Genomic DNA, 20,543 nt, shown 5'->3' with positions numbered 1-20,543 from the left:
AAATTTTAATAAGGCAATGAAAAGATTCCCTATACCATCACTTATCCCATGATTTATCCACGTCTCAACCCACTCATTATAACTTTCTTAAAATCAGGGCATTTCATTACACCTGTCATATATTGGGTGAACTTGACAACTGCTGAATCAAGATGCCATGCTCTGAAATATCTTCCAGCAATTTTAAAAAGAGACAGACTTCATGTTACATTGAATTTTCATTCTCCCAAGTTTCTAGTCTACTCGCTTGCTAGATGCCTGCTAATGCATTTAAGGAGGAGTGGTTGGGCTGCAGATCAATTTTGTGGCATTTTTAGAAACATTTTTTCTGTGACTAAAATTATGATGAAGACTGTCATTTGTTGTGTTTCTGAAAATTAATTAGTCAAACTTTTCTAAAGATTAACATGGAAAATCATCTGTTCTCTAGGGATTTTCTTTCCTGTTAAAACATGACACTTGTTTTATTGACAAATTTGTTTATATTTAAGGCCCTAGTATTTTGCGATATTACAGAAATTATGGATCCCACAATATTAGTGTGAACCACTGCTTCCAAGGGAGCCAGCTGAAAGGGGAGAGGAGTCCTAGGTGTGGTTATGCTCATCCACTAGTTTAGCCCTGCAAGATATTCAACTGTTGATATGTAAATACTCATAGACTCATAGACTTTAAGGTCAGAAGGGACCATTATGATCATCTAGTCTGACCCCCTGCACAGTGCAGGCCACAGAATCTCAACCACCCCTCTTAGAATAATCCTCTCACCTATATCAAAGATACAGGTCATGCTGGAATGGGAAAGGAATCCAGGGTGTGGTTATGTGAATCCAGTTCAGTCAGTGCTATAGGCCTGATGAATGGTCAATTGTTAGAATGGAATTTTGTGTATTGTAACTATTTCGGCCAGTCTAGGCAGAGGGCTAGAGCTGAAATCTCTGAGAAACTGGCAAAGAGCTGCAATCACTAGGGTTGGCCCAGTGCCAGACCCATTGTGGAAGCAGCAGCTGGCAGGGGCAAGCAGCCAGCAGGGTGGCCGGCAGGAGCAGCCAGCGGGCGGATGATAGGAGCAGCAGCAGGTGGCCAGCAGGGCAGCTGACCAGGAGCAGGCAGACAGCAGGGCGGCTCCAGGAGCAGTTGTTGGGCGGCTGTTATGAGCAGCGACAGGAGCAGGCGGCCAGCGGGCAGCTGATGGGAGTGGATGGCAAGAGCAGCAGAAAGTGGCCAACAAAGTGGGTGAGATGTCTCTTAGCCTCACCTCCCCGAGGTGGGAGGTGGGAGGTGAGCTCTGAAAATCACCTCTGAGCTCTGATCTGCCCTGACCAAGGGCAGCAACTATGAGTGGCATATGGAGAGAGTTTGGGCATGTGAATGGGTCGCTTACATTGCTGGCCTTGTGAGCCTGAGAAGCAAAGGACATTGCTCAATCCATTTGAGCTGGGACATATACTCGTGGTTTGGTTATTAACTCAGTTTGAGGTATTTTTCTAAGCTAATGCCACGTTACTTCTCTCCCTCTTTCATTAAAAGTTTCTTTTCTACACTCAGTCTCTGTATTTGTGAGTGGGGAAGCATTGCCTCTTAGAGGCACCCAGTGGTTTGTGAATTTCCCAGGCTACCGGGTGGGAGCTCGAGCCAGTTCTGTGTAAGATGGATGAAAAGGAACCCCCTAGATATTGAAACTGGCCCTAGCTGCTGCCAGTACTACCTGGCAGAAGGGTTACATTAGGCTTCTCTGGCAATTTTTATGCTGAGAAGCCCCGCTCTCAGCCCTATGATTCTGCAGTCATGTCTTTTCCAAGTTACCACAAATTAGGTCCATTTTTACTTTTCTGAGATTTTCCATGCCTTGTCTTCAACTCAGTTGCAGTTTTTTGACAATCATGCCAGGGTTCAATTAGAGCCTTATTTATAGTAGTTTCATATTACATGTTTGACTTTTCTATGTTTACAGTACAACGAGGAAGATTTTTCCTCAACACTGCTCCAAAATTCATGTCATAAATATGAAATGTTATATAACTGGTTCAGGAAGAAAAAATGTGGTGAATTTATAAAGGTCAAGTTTGCTAACAACATCAGGTATAAATATAGTCATTTTTGAAAATGTCAAAAAATGCATTCTCCAACTTTAGCTAGTCTGGGATTAATTAATGGTAAGTCACTAGTCTACTCTATTAATGGAAATATTTTAATACAAGATGAATTTATCTCACTTCCAAACAACAGAACAGAAGAAATAAATTGCTATGTTTTTGTTACTGAGCATATGTGTTAGCAACATTGATTTATATTGAAACTAATGACTGAAAGTTATCAAGGCTGAATTAGTGCTGGAATACATTGTGTGTGTGGGGGGGGTGGGGTGGGCGGAGGGGAGGGGAAAGGAGTGCAATCTAAAAGGAATCCATACAGAACAAACTTTAGTAATACAATAATGCTATTTCAACACATGCAATGAGGAAGACACATGATGATAAAAACAGGTGGGGTTCTCACATATCTCTTTACAATCACCAGTATTCCAGAATGAAGAATTTGGGTACCAACCCATTTCTATGGTAAGCATTATATTATTAATATCCTTTTAATGTATCCACTCATACACCGTATTTATCAGCCTGAATACAAACATAATAAATGCAACACTATAATTTTAATATAGATCAATGCTGCTGTTAGGTTTCACACTTTTCAATAACCAAAACTCAGAAGATGTATCATATTTCTTGCTTCTAAAGAACAATTAATCAGCTTTAACATTATCTTATAATTTATGACAAATATTTCTCAGGAAATAAAGTAGCTACTTTTTTAAAAATCTGACAGTAATCTGTTGTCAAATATTTTCTAAAAGTTTTTGCTAGTAACCTTGAACTTTCTATTCGTTCAAATCATCTTTTTTTTTACTTCCTGAAACTCTACTGGAGTTTACGTTTCAATTTATTTTAATCTTTCATGTTCTCTGTATTAATCTTTGAAATGAGGGGGAAAATATCTTGTCACAGACATGAAAAAGTCAAACACAGCTATTTTATTTGTATCTTGTGTAAATACAAGAATGAAACAGATGCTTATTAATTAAGTGTAGGCAGGTGATGACAAGGCACAATGGCACATTGCACCAGCTGCGAAAACGGCAGACAGCTTTTTTTTCCCCCCATCCAGTCCATTTTCATATTATTCAACAGACGCCGCATGCAACAGAAAAGGTGTCAAAACAAAATGATAGTGAGAACTAAGAAGTCATCTTTGCTAAAACTTTGGCAAGTTTTACCTGCCTTTTACAATCATACTTTCATGTGAAAGAGTATTAAGAAGTTTTATAGCTGTTTCAGTGAGCTTGTATCAGTCTCAGTTTTCCAGACTCCGAATAACTAAAATATTATTTATGAACTAGTGTTGCAAACAATATGCCAGCATGATAGACAGCCCTGTTTTAAGCATGGAAGACACACATGCTTGCGCTTGCAGAAAGAGACCAAAATGAAAGTGTGCATTCTGAATAATGCTTAAGATCCAGAGAAAGTGGAAACTGGAAATGAAAAAACAACATTAAGAATAACTTTTTGGATTTCCATCTCTCATCCACATGAGCTCTATATTCAGTATAGTCAGTCCTTACTATTGAACACTATAACCTAATGAAACAATGAAAGATAGAAAGGACCTAAAAGTAACAATTGAAGAAAAACACTTTAGAGATACATTCTAAATCTTTCTTCAAAAACTCCAGTGCAGCAAATGATATAATGAGATATGCAGTTAAGGGTACCATTCCTAAGTGAAGAAATAAATAATGAGTTTTGCAAATACATAAATCTTCACAACAATATTTTTATATTTGTAGTACGATTAGGTCCAATTATAATTGTCATTCTATCTTCATCATCTGAACAAAGATAACAATTCTCTACCACCATATAAAGAGGTGTGCCCAAACCATCAGAGTATTTAAAAATATTATTTCTTACATCCTCTGGAATTATTTAGTCAATATTCTGATAGACACTGCTATCAAGCACTCAATAATATCTTTTTTGTTCTCTCTCTTTAAATACTGAAAGTTTGGGAAATTGCTGTGAAAAATCATCATCATCAAGCAGTTGGTTCTATATAAATATGTACACCAATTATAGTTACAATTAACTTTCCATAAGAGGGCTAACACAAGATAATCTGTTCCAGAAATATTCCTTTCAACTAGCGGCAACTTAAAATGTTATACTAAGTAAATAAGAAAAAAATGACTTTTAATATAAGTACATAACTAATATGCCACCATGTCGGTAGCATTACCTATTTTGCATTTAGCTCAGTTACAATGCCAGTTTTTTCCAGACATTTTAAATTACTCATTAAGATAGCTTTATATAATTTTATTGGATCTGGGCATTTAACCAAATGAGCTTCAATTCCATTTCATATGCACAGACAAATTCTTCTAACTGGCACTCTCCAGTGGAAATAAAAGTTCCAACTAAGGGATCATTCCAATTATCAGAGACTCATAGGAATACATAGTGTCTTGGTAAATAGTCAATATTTTGCCTATATCTTTGTAAAGCAGAGTTTGGAGAGTTATGCAGCTAAACATGCTTTCCTCTTTCCCCACTTTGGGCTTTCCAGGCAAATCACTGAGCTGAACTATTCTTGCCACACAAAAAGCTGTGGTCATAATTAGTGGAATATAATACAGCCTTAAGGATCATTTACATGCCATGGAATCTGCCTTTAGCAGGTAGTATATCTGAATCGAGCATCTGGAAATGTAGCTCTATCAGGAGCCATGTTCTCTAGGGACAAACAGGAATTAGTGAGCCTAAGGTTTAGAGAGGACTCAATGAGCTAAGGTATGGATTATTATTATCTACTACTATAATATTGGGGGAAATCTGGAGGTTAAGGGAACGAACTTCAGTCTTCATCTATGGATGGAAGGGGAACAGCCTTCGCTGAATGAAATATTAGGCAATTTAATGAGTCAAAACTTAATTGAAAGGCAATGTAAGTGTGACACAAATTGTCATAATCTCCCAGAAATATTCTAGAATGTTGTTGTGAGAAGGAAGGTAGAATTTTCACAGCTGTCCTTGCCAGACGTTCCTTTAAAATCTTTACCCAAAGGATCACCAAGCCTGTTTTTTGTTTTGCATTGTTTTCCTTCCGCACAAAGTTTGAATGATTGCATGTCTGAGATTATTAAGGCATACCAGCAGATGTGTTTGACAAAGCTATTTATCTCTCACTGCTCTCACAGGAGCACAATAAAGTTATCGCTGAAATTTCAAACAAAATGTAAGCTTTCCAGAACCTTTTCTAATAACTACTCTCTATAATACTATTTTGAAAGATTCTGATAAAAAAGTGTTTTGCTATGAAAGAAATATTTGCTGAGTTGTCAGTGATATAAGGATAAGCATTTAGTACGGGAGGGGAACATATTTGCTGTATAAACTTGGTGAAATTCTGAAGATCAGAAGCAAAAAAATATTCTTTTATCCTTTCTCGTTTTGTATTTGAATACACTAGATGACACTAATAAAATATTGCTAAATTCATTAATTATCTTGAAAACATTTCCTGTTCTTTAGAAATACTATCTTTCAGGCTTCAATAAACAAATCGCATAAAATACCAAAATCTGTCTCTGAAAAGTAAAAAGTGGAAGAGAAGGGAAGCCATTTAAGAAGAGCACTTTCTACTCTATGATATCTTTGAAGGTTCATTCCAAGTTTCAGGGTGAGTTCAAGCACAATAACTACTAAATATATCATCATTAGAGATTTAATACTTCAACTTTGCAAAATTGTTGGCTAGATTTATACAGGCTACCAGAGGAATGTGAAAATTGCATTTGTTTTTTGTATTAGCAGTGCCTGATGTGTTTTCAGGAGGAAAATTCACACTATGGAGAGTAATCAGTGCCATCTCTTCTACAGAGACACCACAGTGAAGAGTAATTGTAATATACCTGGGGTACACATGGGAACCCAGCAGGCATTATCAGACACTACAAAGGATATTCTGTTCGTGGTTACTGAAAGCTACATGGCACAGGAACCATTTTTTGTATGGGTAAGTAAAGCATATAGCATACTTTAGGCATTTTGACCCCAATATTGCAAATACTAGTGCATGCATGTAACTCCCACGAGTAACAGATTTCAGTAGGACTAGGCAGAGTAGTCAAGTTAAGCAAGCACATACATCTCTGGAAGATCATCAGGGCATATATATAAATAACAGTCCTAACTTGTATAGTAAGGAAAATTAAATACCTTGCTATATATACCTTTGCTTTATATACAGCAAACTGTAGAATTATTGGGTTTATAAATCTCCACTGGTTATGTATTGGTTAAAATTGCTATAGGATGAAACACCCTATGAGCCCTAATCCTTAAGAAAAGAAACCTAAAGGAAAAACATTTAAAGTCTGTTATTTAAAAAAGCTTTTTTTGCACTCCAATTTTTAATGTAAATAAGAGATCCAATTTAAAAGACTAAATTTGGCATGAGTGAGGCCATACCCTGTCTAATAGCTTTGATTTAACTAACACAGGGGAAAAATTAACTGAGCTGTAATTTAAACACATACAAATAACCACTCCAGCATTTTCTTTATGTGTAAAGTATACATTCCTGAATCCCTTATACTCAAAATGGCGTCACATTTCACTTATTTAATAAACTAACTTTTTAAAGATTATCTAATATCTAAATTTAGATGTGGCGCCATGATAGACAAATTAAACTAATATCCTATTAAAATAACTAGTTTAGATTCTTCACTGGTTAAATGTAATTCAAGATCTGCATATTAGTTCATTTTTATATATACAGAAGACATTAAAACTTATTCCTTTTCATATTAGATTTGGTAGGCAGTTGTGAGCAAACATTTCACTTGACTGAAGAAACTGAGGTGTTTTGAAGAAGAGGACAGGTATAAAGGGTTTTTTAATGAGGGCACCACACAAAAAGTCATAGTGCAGCACTTACAACCTGTGTAAAAATGTCCTTGCAGGAGAAAGAAAAGCAGTTTTCATATGGGACTTGAATTCCGAACTGAATGTTAGCTGCTGATTTATTGGTGGAAGTACATATGCATCTATGAATTGTAAATGCTAGTTTTGCCATCAAGATCCTGAACAGGCCCATCAGTAGAATTGGGAAGGGGGCAATTCTTTCATGAGTTGCTTTTCACTTCTCTACATTCTCAGTCTCATCCCTAATATTTTTTGATCTCATCCAACTGTCAGGATCTGAAGTGTCTCATGCTTCCATGAATGAATGACTAGCACCAAATATCTTTCACAGATCTCAGATAGTTCGATACCTTCCAGAGCAGCCCTCAAATGTATTGCACATATTGTTTCAAGTGGGAACAACCTCAGTTACCTCAGACAAAGATGCAGAAATAAAATCCCAACTTGAAACAACATCGGTTTCTAACTGATTGTAAATTAACTAAAAGATTTAGCAGAGAGGAGAAAGGGATAAATATCCCAGACTCATATGTATTGCTTTTTTCAGGATGTCTTTTCTTTTTCAAATTAGAATATTAAAACACAGTATTCCCTTTATTCTATTAATCATCTCTCCTCCTTTGCTACACTCCCTGTGAAATCAGAACTCCTGCCACATTCAGGGTCCAGCTGTTTTAGGATTAAGTCTCACTATCCACACTGTTCTGTAAATTAAGTGAGGAGTGAGAAAGAATGGGGGATGGAGAGAGAATCAATCCACTCTCTTCCATCCAGTACTTTGAACTTTGCTGACAAATCACTCAATACTACAGGAACAAGCCATCAGTCCTGTATAAATTTCAGTTAGGAGCAGAAGTCAGATTACTCAGCTGCAAGGGAAGAAAATGCAGCCATCAGGATTTTTTTTTCTGCGTAACTTGTGCATGAATCAGTGCATGCAACTTTGTCTTGTTATACTTATAGGCTGTTTCTACACTGGCAAGATTTTGCGCAAAAGCAATCGCTTTTGCACAAAATCTTGCCACCTGTCTACACTGGCCGCGAGTATTTGCGCAAGAACACTGATGTTCTGATGTACAAAATCAGTGCTTCTTGCGCAAATACTCTGATGCTCCCACTCAGGGATTAGCCCGCTTGTGCAAGTATTCTTGTGCAAGAGGCCAGTGTAGACAGGCAACGTTAATTTCTTGCACAAGCAAGCCCTATGGCTAAAATGTCCATCAGAGCTTTCTTGCGCAAGAGAAAGTCTGCACTGGCATGGATGCCACTGGCCATCACCTACAGTCCCCAGCTAAAACCTCTCCAACGCATCATTAGTGATCTACAACCCATCCTGGACAATGATTCCTCGCTTTCACAGGCCTTGGGAGGCAGGCCAGTCCTTGCCCACAGACAACCCGCCAACCTGAAGCATATTCTCACCAGCAACTACACACCGCACCATAATAACTCTAACTCAGGAACCAATCCATGCAACAAACCTCAGTGCCAACTCTGCCCACATATATACACCGGCAACATCATTACAGGACCTAACCAGATCAGCCATACTGTCGCTGGTTCATTCTCCTGCACATCTACTAACGTAATATATGCCATCATGTGCCAACAATGCCCCACTGCTATATACATGGGCCAAATTGGACAGTCCCTACATAAAAGAATCAATGGACACAAATCAGATATTAGGAATGGCAACACAGAAAAACCTGTAGGGGAACACTTGAATCTCCCTGGACACACAATTGCAGATCTAAAGGTAGCCATCTTGCAGCAAAAAAATTTCAGGACCAGACTTCAAAGAGAAACTGCTGAGCTACAGTTCATCTTCAAGTTTGACACAATCAACTCAGGATTAAACAAAGACTGTGAATGGCTAGCTAACTACAAAAGCAGCTTCTCCTCTCTTGGAATTCACACCTCCAGATCAGCTACTAGAAGTGGGCCTCATCCTCCCTGATTGGATCCACCTTGTCATCTCCAGCCTGATTCTGGCCTGCATATTTATACCTGCCCCTGGAAATTTCCACTACATGCATCCTACGAAGTGGGTCTTTGCCCACGAGGGCTTATTCTCCAACACTTCAGTTAGTCTATAAAGTGCCACAGGACTCCTTGTCGCTCCATCTAACAGAGATGCCCATGCTCGATAGGCAGGGCTCTAAGTTATTCCAAAGAATTCTGTAGTATTTCCTAGGTGTCTGGATGGTACATCTTGCCAGTGTGCTCAGCATCTAACTGATCTCCATATCTGGGCTCAGAAAGGAATTTTCCTCCAGGTCAGATTGGCACAGAATGTTTTTTTTCCCCAACTTCCTCTACAGCATGAGGCATGGGTCACTTATTTGTTTAACCCAAGTAAATGTTGGATTATTTGTACCTTGAAGGCTTTAAATCATTATTATCTGAGGATTTTAATAACTCAGCCAGAGTCTGTGGTCTGTTATTGGAGTGGGTACATAAGGCTTTATGGCCCATGATGTATGGGAGAGCAGACTCCATGATCATAATACTCCCTTCTAGCCTTAAAGTCTATGAGTTCATCTGAACTGGATATCTGTGATGACAGTAAATAAAGCTTGCACAATCAAAGTGGAAAACATACTTTCAAACACACATATTGTGGCTGACTTTGGAAAGTATAAATATTCAAAAATAGGCTTATTTTACATTAACTTTGAACAAAACACCAGGTTTTCTATATTTTAAATAATTTAAAATTATTGCATTCACACTTAGTAACTCCTATTTTAGTATTGCTTAACCAGCAGCACTTCAAAGCAGTTTGTTAAACAATGATGATCATATCTCCTGTATATCTTGTTAATCCACAATATTCCTTAGCTTTACAACAGCATCATTCTGTATTAAATTCCAGTGTTCAGGATGTAAATCTGAATTTTTCATAAAAGTTGTATTTAATTATTAATTCTCCCTGTCCATTTGTCTCTTAGTTTGTTATTACATGACTTATTTTATATAGTAACTATTCTTCATTGCTAGTTTACTGCTCTAGGTATTTCACCTCATTGTACTCCATTGTTTTGTAGCAGTGCTCATGTTTTGTGACAAAACAATATGCTGAAACATAAAATACCCCAAGGAAATAAAAGGTAAAAAACCCTGTTTTTAACATTAGCATTATCAAACATGTCAAAATTTTAAAGATAAACTTGCTGCATTTTCAAGCATAATTTTACACTTCAACTTCATGGAAAAATCTTAATTTTAAATTAATGTTTAGAATTTAAATGGACATTCACCAATACATCACTATTGTGGCTCTTTTAAGACAAGTATGACGTGAAATATAAAAATGTAAGCACTTTGAATACAGAGAAGTCAAAACTGGATCTTTCAACAAGTCCCTCCTGGAAATTTGATTGTAGAAAGCTGTCTATGATATTTCTAATATTCCTATAACAGTGACATTTAAGTGCTAGCCACCACCTGTCTCTGAATCAGGCATATTATTTTTATGAAAACTAACAGCCAACTGCCAGGGGTTTGCCAAATCACTTCCAAAATCACCTTAGTTTGCTCATCAGAAATTTGAGGCAAAACCATCACAACTCTCCAAAACTGTGAGATAATGGATCTGAATCTCTCATAGTGCACAAAACTCAGGTACTGAAGATAAGAAAAACAAAAGATAGATGTGATGCTGAAAGCCATAAAATGTGGATAACTGGTAAGACCAAAACTACATAAAGCTTCCAAAATTTAGTCAGGGTAGCTATCCATAAGGGTCCTTGAAAGACAACTGGTCAAAACACAGGAATGATTTTTTAACTTCTCCTTTATGTGTCTGTCTACTATGAACTAATTTACTTGTGTTAAGGCATGGAATGACTGCTGTAGTTGTCACATTGTATCTCATATTGTATATCTCAGTAGAAACATGTTATGACCTTTACAGACACCTTGATTTGACAAAGATCAGCTTCAGAAGACATTCTGTTGCTGAGCTCTACATGTGTTTTTATTTTAAATAAGGAATGTTGTTTAGTGAATATAATTAACATTTAATGAATCGGTGCATCAGTGATTTCTATGTCTAACCAGGAACTGGTGAAACATTTAATGTATATGTTGATCGGTCAATGAAAATCATTAAGGGAAAACCAACAAAATTACCACAAAGACTTGTCAACTGCTTGATTAGAAGTATGTAAAGGAAAATAAATCAATGCATCAGTCAATTAAGGATAGTAAACAAGCAGTAATACAGAGGTTAAAATTTATACACCTGTTTCATGATACTGGTATTAAACAAATTAAAAATGTTGGAGAAGAGATTATTCAAAATTATTATAACACTGTTCAAAAGACTAATTAAAAAGTTTATAAAAGCATTAAAATGTGGATGAGTTTTCTGAATGACCAGAAAACTTCAAAATGTACTTTGCACAGGAGACATACTATATGAAAAGACTATAGCAGCAAGAGAAAGTGAAAATGCTATCACAAAAAGATTCTATTACTGGACAGAAGGGTTACAGAACCTGTGCTAATGAAACAATGAAAAACACTCAAATCAGGTAGTCATCTGTCAGTAAAACTGCTGAAATTGTAAACAAAATCACCACATAATCAGAAAATTCCAGATTATATGCATGGACAGATTTATGAGCACTAGGCTCTGAGAACTAAATCCACAGCAGAAGTGCACAATTATGAGTATGAAATTACATTTGATGGATTCTATTCCATAGCACTGTGAGAAGACAACACTTGAATCACAACTTATAGAATTCACAAAATCTTTTCAAAACTATTCATCATAACTAAAGAAATAAAAACCCTGGATAAAATGAGAAATTGAGAACTGAAACTTTCAAGATAACCAATGTAGTTTCTTCCTAATAGCAACTGCTAAAATTATCACAGATAAATATCTTTCCAATATTCTCTTTTATGTCTCTAAGAGTTCATCACAGCAATATCATTACAAGATGAAGCTATATCATCATTATAAATCAACTACCTCAAAGTGAAGTATCTACGTATCATACCATTATGAATTGCCATCATGAGATGAAGAATTAATCTACATGCTGCTTTCTCTTGATGTGTAATGAAGATGAAATTTCTATATGATTATTTGGTTATATCATAATTAAATACTTCTTAGACTGTATGTATCTGTGTTATAAAAACCTGTAAATAACTGCAATACATAATACATATTTCTCTAACATGTTTAACCTTAGCTGTCAAGAAATAATCTTTAGTCAATAAATAGTTAAGAAAAATAAAATTGGTACATTTATTATGTTTAGTACAACTCTGCTTTAGAAGAAAGCATGCATGGACTAGAACACTAAATCACAAGTTTTTCAAATGATAAATGATTTGTGATGTCACAAAAAACAGCTTCTCAAACAAGAGACAGGAGCTTGAATTAATGAGTTATGAATTATAAACTCAAGGTTACCTTTTGCAAATATGCCTAAGTGATACAGAAGCCTATAGCCCATTTTCAAAGTGACTTAGGACTAGGTTTTAAAGGTATTTAGTCCTTACACGGATAAGCACCCTAGTGGAGTTTTCAAAAGCTTCTCAGCAACTAACTGCCACTGACTGATTGATCCCCCTTAAATTTTTGTAACCAAAGAGTTTACATGTTTAGTTTAAGAAAGAAAGTAAAGCAAAATTTCACTTTATAAATTACTGGTGAATAATAAAAGAAATCTGAAGTTGCTTAGACACATTAAAACATACGTGGTATTGTTTGAACAGGAAAAAGTTGCCTATTATTATTATTTGAGAAGGCAAATTAAATTGTATAGACATTTCAGTACTTAAGTACTTGATTACATTTTAAAATTTCAAACTTTAGAATTACTGTTGTTTGAACTATCATGGACAATTTTATTTCAATTAACAAATCTTAATTAACTCATTGATAACTTTTATTAAACATCCACACACATGTTGATATCAGTATAATTTCTGCAGGTTAATTCAGAAGAAATGTAACACTATATGTTATGATGTGGGTTTACTTTAATTTGATTTTTTTTACTTTTTGCTAAGTTTTAACATCATATGAATACGTTCATTCTTACTTTACAATTCCTTGTTTAACTTTAAATTGCATTTTGATTAATAAAAATTATAAATTCCTAAGAAGGTGTGCTTTAGTTTAAGCAATTGGAAATGTCACTGCTATTGTCAGAAATCTTTCATGCATAACTGATTAATTAAATTTACTTAAGTAACATGTTATGTATACAGTATCAATCTGCCCAACTTTCTCATATATACCTCTCTCACCATACTTTATCATTAAGCTGCCTTAATTTAAAGGCTACACAACAGTAAGGATTTCATTCTACCTTTAAAGGAAGAGTCACATTTTTCTTTGCTTCAGCAAAAGGTCATTTAGTTTGGAATAACAAGAATGCTAAATTAAAGAGGCTATCAGTTTAAACTGTTGCTCTCCAGAACAGACTTGTCATTTACAACTGGGACTGAAACTGTGAGAAGAAAATGCCTACTAACTTTCAGGTTAGAAAGGTGTAAATTGCTTGCCCTCACACTACATGAAACAGAAAGGTTGAGAAGACATTTTATTTTTGTATCTAAGATTAACTGTAATAAAATCCTCTGAGAGTGCCAACAAGTGCTGAGGGAGAAAAAAAAACTTAGGATAAAAGAAGGTTCTCTTTCTTTTCAATCCACTTTATTCAAATTTTCTCCTCATTCCCAAGAGTTAGGTCATGCCAGGAATATTTTTAAATTTTATATTCCTTTTCATATTTTTAGTTATAATTGTATCAGAAGTGCTTTCTTCAATGAATTTCTTAGCTGGTGGACATGGCACAGTAGACTAAACAAAACATCATGTTGGCAAAAAATGTGAAATCAATAGCTTCTAATGCTATCAAGGTTGTTCAGTCCTAAATCTTTCAAGGATAAATTAAGTTCTGTTTAGTTCCTGAATTTAATATTCATGTGTGCCATGAAGCAACCAAGACATAAATTATTTTTTTCTTATTATTTGTATTACTCTAGTGCCTAGAAGCCCTAGTCTTGGATTTCAGTGGGGCTATACCAATGTACATCACTTGTTAAGAGTGGCTGGTTAAGAGTGTTAAGAGTGGCTGGTAGTTACTGACCATTTTTTTCATAAAACCCAACTGTTTTGCACTATGCTATCGGTTTTGTTCACCAGCCTTGAAGAAGAGGTTTCACAATGGGTTCTGCATATGTTTATTACAGGGAAAACCTTTGGGATTACAGCTAGAGCTCTGCTGGGGTACAAATTTATACTAGCAAATGCAGATATCTGCAGATACAAATTGGTATCCACAGAACTGCAAGCCTCTGCACCTGAGATACAGACAGAAGGGACAGGAACATGGGGTAGTACAGCCACACCTGATGCGCTGCCAGTGTGAGGTGATGGCTCCTGGGAGCAGCAGCTCCATATTCTTGTCCTTTCCTGGAAGAGCCCTGTAGTTTCACAGATGATGATTTACATCTGCAGATATCCACATCCATTGGAATAAAATTGCATTTGTGCAGGGTTCTACTTACAGTACTACAGAAAGATTAAACTTATTATTGTATTTAAAATATTAGGTAAGATGATCACAAGAAGGAATTCCAAAGACATGAAATCAAATACATATTTCCTAGTATATTTTTAATATCTATTGAGATAGGTCACATGGCTAGAATGAACATCTTTCATTGATGCTTCTTACAATGGAACAACTAGAGTGGTTCAGCCTGCTAAATTGCACACTGATTCGCTAATACAGGCAGTCCCCGGGTTACATGGATCCGACTTACATCGGATCCCTACTTACAAACGGGGTAAGGCAACCCCGCACTAGCTGCTTCCCCTGAGCAGACCAGGGAGACGCGAAGCTAGCGCCCCCTTCCCCCCAGCAGACCAGGGAGACGCGGAGCAGCTTTTCTCAGCAGACACCTCAGCTTGAGAATAAAGGACTGAGGGAAGTGAGGTGTGGGAGAATAAAACTGAGCTCTGGAGAAATGTTTGGCTAGAGTTTCCTCTACAGTATGTACCAGTTTCGACTTACATACAAATTCAACTTAAGAACAAACCTACAGTCCCTATCTTGTACGTAACCCGGGGACTGCCTGTACAGCAATGGGGCAGAGTGAACCAAGCTACATCAATTGCACGAGAACAATGTCTGAAATCCATTACCTAATCACTGCATATACTTCAGCATTTTTAACAACTGAATATTCAAATATTTTCAAATGTGACCTCACAGACTATAGCTTATTTGCTATATGCAAAATTTGTGATATCAACTCACTTATGAAGAAATAAACTCAAGGTAATATATCGTATGAAGTTCTGAACAATGACATAAAATGAACTTGAAGGAACTGTATTATATTCCTACCTCTCTGTTTTAAGTGCAGCTATCTGCTAATGTCTACTAAGCAAAAGCATGTACTTTATCTCTGTGGATGCCATTGTATCAATACATTTTGTTGAAAACATTACCATGCAAGCATATTCATCAGTTCTCTTTACGTTTTAAAAGATTTCTCACTTTGAATGGAATAGTTATATTTTTTCTTCTCTCATCTTTCAACATGTACATTTGAGATAAAGAAGGATTTCTTATCTGAAATTATATATTATCTATTGTAAAAACATCAGTATGTACTTGGATTATGTAAATTTCTTTAATTCTCATCCAGAAGAATTTTCTTGTTCTCATGTGTGTGTGTCTGTCCATCCATCCATCTTCCTGTCCATATTTCCCAGGGCTTTTTTTCCCTCCTGGTTTGGTAAGGTACTAGTCATGTATTTTATTAGATAATTACACTACTGGTAATTAGATAATTACAATAAATCATATGATGGCTGTCTACACTATGAATTAAGGAGGTAAGTCCCCTTTTCATCATCTCTCATCAAGCTGCATGTTGTGACCATATCCATATTTACTGCACGTTATTCAATGCTTGCTGTAAAGACAGAATGTACAAACAGCAGCATTGCCCAGTAACATGGCTTGTGGTAGAGGAGGCAAAGCCCCACGCTCAGTACATACTTAGCAGTTTCAGGCAGGACTGTACTCAGCACAACATGCCTGCTCTGTGGCTGCAATACTACCATTTGACACTGCCTTTTGTATTTGCATTAGCTCAGTAAGAGCCAACATGATTACCTGCACGTGAACAGGGAAATGACACCTTGCACATAGTGCTGACAGACTAAAAAAGCGGTGGGCAATATGGAGTCTGTGGGCCAGACATAGTTTGTCAGGGTTTATCCTGGTGGTCTACTGGAAGCTTTATTTGCTTGTGCATCCACAGGTATGGCCGCTTGCAGCACCTATTGGCTGAGGTTCGCAGTTCCCAGCCAGTAGGTGCTATGGTAAGCAGTGGCCCTGTCCATGGCATTTACTGCAGCTCCTATTGGCTAGGAACGACAAACTGCAGCCAGCGGAATCTGCGAGTGTTCATACCTGTGGATGCGTTGGTAAAGAAAACATTTGTCAGCTCACCGGGGCTAAGTCTGGGAAACTGCCTCCAGTCCATGCTTATGGACCAGCCCTGGTCTAGAAGAGCATTAACAACACTGTAAGTCACACACACATACACAGCCTTAAGTCAGCCCTCCACAAAACTCCCCCCTCCCCGTGCATATGCATTATGATAGAGTCTAATTATGTGCTGACATACTATTTTTTCCTGTAATACTCATGTCTTACTTGGTGCACTAGCTGGATGCTGCTGATCAATATTTTGTGTTCTCCTTGATGTTCCAAGTGTGACCCCAGACCATATTTACTGCACGTTATTCCAAGCTTGCAGTAAAGATAGAATTATAAATTTCCTCCTGAACCATATAATGGCATTCATTACTATACCACCTGTGTGCTTCATAAACATTGAAGAATTTATTTTCAAAAGACCTCTGTAAAAAATCCGGTATCATTATATCCATCTTTCAGATATGGCTGACAGCTAACTAACTAAGGTTAAAAATATCCATTGAATCTGGGTGCCCAATTCGAGATTACTAGCACCTAATTTTTCAGAACACTCAGTATCTTAGAGCACCAGGTATGTTCATAGCGAAGTCCACGTCGACTTTAGTTGCAGCACTGGGAGCTTAGCATTTCTGCAAATCACATAGAGGAGTCTCCAAATCAGGCGCCCAGAAAATGAGGAACATAATGTGCAACCGTAATAATGTTATTGCAGTGTACTTTTTCTGGCAACGTGAGGCAATGGACAGATAGCAGTAGTGAGTTATAATTCCCTATCTGGAGATGTGACACTTTTCACTGGATTTCACATTTTTTTGCTGATGGGGCTGGGGAGGGAGGGCGGGGGGAAGGAGAAGGTGATATTCAGGAAGCTTGGGTTTCACTCCAGGCTCTAGAGATCAATGTGCTCAAGTAGGGATGGACTCTACTGCTCATTTCTCTCAACCTGTCCTTATCCCACTCCCTACTTCCTTGTTCTAGTCCCATTCTCCTCTCTCCAGCCTTCTCATCACAAGCCCAGGCTCCCCGCCGAGGCAGTCCTAGTCTCACCTCTTTAGACTCCCTGTCCCAACTCTCCTGGTTCTATTTGCCCCATTGGATCATTGTTACCAGTCACCTGGCCCAGCCAGTCCTAGTCCCCTTCAGCTTTTTCCCTTCTGCATTTAAATCAGTTAGCTTCCTTCTCCTCCTCCTTACTGCTTGGTCCTAGCAGTGGGGTAATTGAAAGCAACAGGACACTCTCCCTGCTCTCAGTTCAGGTGCACAAACCTGTGTCTGACTGGTCAGCTGTACGCAAGAGCTGAAATTACAGGGAAAGTCTTGTATAACCCTGGCCTGGTGTATGCCCGGTAAGAATGAAATCCTCTGGGAATTTAGCTGCAAAAATCATAGTTGTCTGTATGAGCATATGCAAACTGATTTTTCAAGGGTTCATAATTTGGCCAAGTAGAGACTCTATAATATGGGGAGACAAGTTTTCCTCACGCTTTTCATTCTCAAAAATAGCTAAATCATGTTAGCTAAAATATTTATGAAAAAAATGATCAGCCTGTAGCAAACACCTGGCATGAAGAATTTCAGGTCAAACCATTTAAATTTTGGTAAAATTATAAGCAATTGAAAACAGTCTTGTAAAGGAAAATGTTCTGCAACCTTGATAACAAGTATCAGTCCCTCTAACAAAACAAAACAAAAATGAAAACCAGGAGTAAATTTATTCTGTGAATGGGTAGGGTGCATGCAACTCTTCTAAATGGAATAAAAAGAAAAAAATATATACCCATGAGTATAGTAAGTGCCTAGTATCCTTAGTTAATTTCAAGATAAGGCAATACAAAGACAAACATATCATATTTTATTGCTGCTTTTACCAGTGTTTATTGCTTTGTATCAGCTCTGAAAAATATTTTTTAAAAACTACTACTTGATTAATCAGTATGTGATTGAGGATTAGGGATGTAAATTGGTTAACCAATTAAACATAATGTTTAATCAGTTAGATTAAAAGGTGAATACACAGGGAGAGAAGAGTGGGGATCCTAGCTGGGCTGGAGTGGACCCCTGGTATGGAAGGAGACTGCTCCAGCCACCACCAAAATTAACTGAAACCGATAAGCCTCATCCATTAAGGATGAGGTTTACTGGTTAACCAATTAACTGATTAGCCATTCATATCCCTACTTAGGATACATCTACATTTCAGCTGGGAAATGAGATTCCCAGCTAGCATAGGAATACCTTGAGCTAGCGTATAAAACAGCATTATATCTGCAGCAGCACCCCTGAGCACCCAGGCTCATCATCCAAGTCAGGCAGGATTGTACTCAGGGCCACTAACCCAAGCAGACACAAGCCACCATGGAGACACTGCTATTTTTAGGTGCTAATTCAAGCAGAACTATCACAGGTATGTCTACATGAGATGGCATCTCAGGTATGTCTACATGAGATGGCGTGGCTGTTTGTTTTTGCCACGCTAAAACCGGGGGGGGGGGGGGTTTGGACCAGCTGGCTAAAAGGCCTAGAGTAATGGCTCTCAAAGCTTTGGGGCTCACCTCACATAATGCAGACATTTCCACAGACTACCAACCAACCACTCAAAATGACAAAATGAGTTCAGGAAGGGATGGGGGTTTGGGGCCTGATCTGAAAGTAGAATGCAGAAGTGGTCTGCGGGGGAGGGGAGATCTGGGTGGGAGGTAGGGTGAAGAAGCGGGCTGCAAGTGGGAAGGTCTCAGAGAGTGGGTGCAGGAGGTAGGTGGGGTGTAGGGTCTCAGTGTGTGGGGGGGGGCAATGGGGTCTGGACATTTGTTTTGTGGGGGGTGCTTACGTAGCTCCATGCCTCCCGCACTGGTCCCAGTCACTGGCCTCCTCTGCTCACATTGGCCATGATTCCAATAGGAGCAGTGGGGAAAGCTTCCAGGCAGTGGCTCTTGCTCTGACATTCCCCCAGCTGAGGGGAGGGGGAGTGACAGCACACAGAGCCACTTCCTTCCCTCACAAGCTGGACCCAGATTGCAAGACACTCTTTCCCACCCCTACAGTGGGAAGCCAGCGCTGTGCTCCAACTTTGCGAGGGGGGAGCTATGGGGCTGGATCACCAGCACAGGCTCCCAGTCCAGCTGCAAGATGGCTTGAACCCCTAGATGTCCGCAGACCACACTTTGAGAACCACTGGCCCAGAGGAATGTTTCTTCACCAATGGATGCACTTAAATAAGATGTAGGTGTTTCTATAGTGTTGGTCAAGGGTCCCAGTCTCCCAAAGGGCATATTAAATTTTTCAGGGGAGTACAGTGGGTTACAAAGGGCATTATCTCACATATAAGATCTGCCCTACTCCTGAAGGCATCAGGAAAAAAGACCATCAAGATCAATTTAAATAAGTAAAGTAGAATTGCAGAGAAAAGAAAGGACTTTGTAGAGGGAGGATTAGGATTCATTTTTCCAAAATGGGAAGCTTCAAGTTAGTAGGGATAAAAAGCTTCCATTCAGCCTATCTCTAGAGCGAATAGATTAGTGTCACTGAATGGCATAAGTCACACATCAGTAATTACAAATGGTTTTTACAAGCTTTATGATAAATGTGGGATGGCTGGAAGAAGAATAAGGCTTGTCTTAACCTCTAAAAAGGCTATCCAATTATTCTTTAGATTGAAAAATACTATGTACGTCAACTTGGACACATTTTACAATTAAACCTAAGCCAAAGTAAATCTTTCTTCTCTTGTAGCAAGAAGATGACGAAGCAACTTCTAGTGGTGATAATTAATATCTGTGGTGTCAAATGTGTCACATGCAGGCTTGTTTTTCTCTTTACATCCAAACAGAATCTCCCTGTTGTCAAAGTGACAATATGAAGGGTAAGAGAAAGACATACGGGATTCTGCAATTTGTTTTAATCATTTTGTGAATAAGGACTAGTTTTTTTTTTTATCAAAATCAGCTTACCTGACACTGTCTTACTTCTTTTCACAAATATGTCTTGTCAGCAAATATATTTATACAATTCCAGTGGCAAATAAATAGCATACACATTCTACATTCCTCCCTGCAGT

General features: G+C 37.8%; 1 protein-coding gene and 1 long non-coding RNA gene across 5 annotated transcripts in view; one reads left to right on the top strand and one right to left on the bottom strand.

The window, feature by feature from the left end:
- The window catches only part of PTPRD (protein tyrosine phosphatase receptor type D), a 1,779,541-nt gene that overhangs the window by 1,504,770 nt on the left and 254,228 nt on the right, over window positions 1-20,543 (bottom strand). The gene's annotated exons all lie outside the window — the stretch shown is intronic.
- On the top strand, window positions 5,098-12,147 carry LOC112544907 (uncharacterized). The gene is made up of 4 exons (XR_003088273.2): window positions 5,098-5,298; window positions 5,595-5,742; window positions 5,943-6,078; window positions 11,921-12,147. It is a non-coding gene; the product is annotated as an uncharacterized LOC112544907 (long non-coding RNA).

Source organism: Pelodiscus sinensis, chromosome 6, assembly GCF_049634645.1.
Source record: "Pelodiscus sinensis isolate JC-2024 chromosome 6, ASM4963464v1, whole genome shotgun sequence".
Taxonomy (NCBI): Eukaryota; Metazoa; Chordata; order Testudines; family Trionychidae; genus Pelodiscus; species Pelodiscus sinensis.
The sequence above is the reverse complement of the archived record's forward strand: the minus strand, read 5'-3'. Positions and strand labels throughout refer to the sequence as shown.